The 3,224-nt window shown below is 47.2% G+C and overlaps 2 non-coding genes across 2 annotated transcripts; one reads left to right on the forward strand and one right to left on the reverse strand.

Moving 5' to 3' along the window:
• The first annotated feature begins 416 nt into the window (after window positions 1-416).
• On the forward strand, window positions 417-490 carry TRNAD-GUC. Its single transcript has one exon. It is a non-coding gene; the product is annotated as a tRNA-Asp (tRNA).
• Window positions 491-1,129: 639 nt separating this feature from the next.
• Window positions 1,130-1,201, reverse strand: TRNAN-GUU. Its single transcript has one exon. It is a non-coding gene; the product is annotated as a tRNA-Asn (tRNA).
• Between the last annotated feature and the right edge of the window lie 2,023 nt (window positions 1,202-3,224).

The following is a 3,224-nucleotide window of genomic DNA, read 5'->3' on the forward strand; positions in this document are numbered from 1 at the left end:
GGGCTTAGTAGGGCTCGAACCTACAATATCACCGTTATGAGCGGTACGTTTCAACCAATTAAACTATAAGCCCAATCGGATCTCTACATGCCGGGAAGAGCGGACAGAAAGAGGAGACCTTTGCTCTATCTCCTTCTTCCTCTTCCCGGGGCCCCGGAGGGGTTCTTTGGCAAGCCCTATTAAAGAAGCTAAGTGACGAAAGTCACTCAAGTAGTGAGTTTGAGAGTGACCGTTAGGGCGACCACTTGTACTTCTAGGCCTTGGCGACCTATATGTTACGCAACACAGCTTCACTCGATTCAGTAAATCAATAGTTCAAACCAGCCCACTAATAGCTTAGATAGTGGCCCTTCCACTTTGGTATAGTTACAAAGGTAACCGGTAGGTGACTGTTGAATCGACAGTAGTTACGAAAGGGGGAAATAGCTCAGTTGGTTAGAGTGCTGGTCTGTCACGCCAGAAGTCGCGGGTTCGAACCCCGTTTTCCCCGCCCGATCTTCCTCTTCCTGCCCGACTCATTTTGTCTTCACTGGAAGCTGCTGATCCCAGCGTAGCATTCAAGACAATTGTTCCTTCTTCGGTCTCCCTCCACCCCCTTCGTTTGTTGTGGGTCGCGTCTCACCGCAGGCACTTAATGAATGAGTGAAGATCTTCCTTCCCCCCTTGTGTCTTACCAAGGACTGAGTTCCTACTTGTGGCGAAAAAAAGTATACCATCCCACCCGGCCTAACCCGGGGGGGTGAAGGTTCCTCTCGGAGACTGCCAGTCTACAAGAAGCTGGCAGAGCTTTAGCCATTGGACCACATCCATCCATCCTCCTACCTAAACAGTGACGCCTTTTCTTGTTCGTTCTTCGAATTACGCTAGTGGAGACTAATTCCTTCCGGCTAATGAAGATACTACCCCAGTCTTCCCATTCATTCCCAGTGGATCCTTCTTATCCCTTTTCATTGAACGAACCAAGTTCACCTATACGAGAGTGAGGAATAGAAATCCTACAATCAACTTCCCACTTTTGATGTCCCGTTTGACGATTCTGCTGCGTCTTTAGAAAAAGAAAAAGGAGAAGGACAGGGGTCGCTAGTCAGAAAAGCTATAACTATCAATTCGAATTCTGAATGAATCAAATCTCCCCAAGTAGGATTCGAACCTACGACCAGTCAGTTAACAGCCGACCGCTCTACCACTGAGCTACTGAGGAAGAACGGACTTAAGGAAGCTGACTCTCGTTCTTTGGACCAACCAACCGCAGACCGAAAATCCAAAAAGTTCGTCACTTTTTCTCTTTCACATACACCGGGAGAAAGGGTGACGATAGCAATCCCCTTTGCCTCCCCGGCCGGGGAGCCTCCAGGACAGGACAAGGGGGGCGGCGGTCAACCATCAACTCTCGATATGCATATTGATCAATCGATCTCCGCGTCCTGCCAGTTCGCTAAGTAGACTCACTCTACCGAGGGGCAACTAAGGTTGGTTCCTGCCAATTCCCTTGCTGATCAGCCTTGGAATTGGCAAGTATGAGAGAGGACTCTCTCTGTCTCTCCGAGTTTCAACTACTAAGTGAAGTTAAGTAGCACTTCAGCTATTCTAAATGTGAATAGATTCCGATCAAGCAAGCAGGAGAAGGTGGTCCTTTCATCTCTCTGTCTGCTCCATGCTCTATAGCCTAAGGATCATGAGCAGGTTTAATGCTAGAAAAAAAGAGATCTGCCTAATCATTTCGGTAGATGAAGTAGTGGGAGGTCACGAAGGAAGTAAGGGGGCATGTTAAGTTGATAATTTCGAACATTGTAGCATCCTTTTGACGGTTGGGCTTTGAGTTGATAACTTTTAAGAACTCTTAATATGAAAATACACATCATAAAATGACGCATCGAGCGAGACCATTCTGTTTCATTGTGAATGAAAGACGTTTTCGACCAACAACATCTACTCATATCCAGCTTCGTGTCATTTTTGAACACAGCGATCAGCAAGCAGCAAGCGGGGGAGAGTCAAGTCAAGTACAACACAGGACTGACGGGGTGGGGCGCGCCAAAGCAACCCGGGACCCCGGAGGGGTCACTACAAAAGCGCTGGCGCCTTATTTTTAAGGTGAAAAACTACGCTAGCTAAGAAAAAGAAAAGGGCTGCGCTAATGGCAAGGAGCAAGAAAAGGGCAGCTAGCTCGAAATCCGATAAATCGAATACCTCCTGGCTTCAGTTATGAGAGAGAACTCCAAGGCAGGATAAAGACTGAGTTGGGTTCAGCCGCGTGGGGAATGAAACAACATTCATGGAATGAGTTGAGGCAAAACCTCCAGCTCTTTTTTAGAGTCAGGGGCAAGCCCGGCCTAGCGCTTTAAAAAGGGCTGTCTGCATTACTGGATTCACTATATCAAATTGTAGTAAAAACAAGGGGCCACGTAGACTATTCTGAGGTGGTATGCTAAATCCATGATCAACTGATGTAGCTAGTGTGACTAAAGCAGCAGCTATTGGCTTAACTGGTTCTAAACTCTCCCACCCGATAAAGGAATTGAAAGACTACCCCGGGCCACGTAGACTATTCCCTTCCGCGGACATTCTTTTATAGTCTAGAAGGAAAGTAGCAAAGCCGAACGCAAATACACATGCAAATTGCGTCGACTACCTCATCACTGTCCAAAATGGGGGATACCGCTATTCATACATGGATGGACGAGGGACTCCGCTGACAACATCAGTAGATGACTTTTCTCGCGGAATGCTATTAACGTTGGAAAAAAACACAGCTCTCAAACTCACCCGGAGGGTGATAGGTAGAAGCATTAGTACCTAACGGAACGGTATCTAACCAAAAAGGGAGGTGATGTTCTTTTTATAAACAGGATGGAGCATGGCTTCCTTTCTTCTTAGATACATTTCATTCATTCCATTTCTCTATAGTTTACACCAGAACATCTTGCTAATCCTGACAGATCTCGAAAAGGGTGGGGGCACTAGAACCAAATCTACATACACATCGAAACTTCCTATCTCAGCCAAGCTAGCACCTTCATCCCACCAATGCATTGTACGACTCTCCACCCTCCGCCTCGCCTTTTCCTCCCTCATGAAATCCTAATTTACCGCAATGAAATTCGATTTCGTTCATGTCGGCGGTTGGCAAAACGGCCCTGAGATCCGGGACTGGTAAAACATGGGTGCCCAATTTGATTTTCCGTGCTCCGCCTTAGTGCCCTTATGAAGGCGGCGGGGAGTCC

This window comes from Lolium rigidum, chromosome 4 (assembly GCF_022539505.1).
Source record: "Lolium rigidum isolate FL_2022 chromosome 4, APGP_CSIRO_Lrig_0.1, whole genome shotgun sequence".
Lineage (NCBI taxonomy): Eukaryota > Viridiplantae > Streptophyta > Magnoliopsida > Poales > Poaceae > Lolium > Lolium rigidum.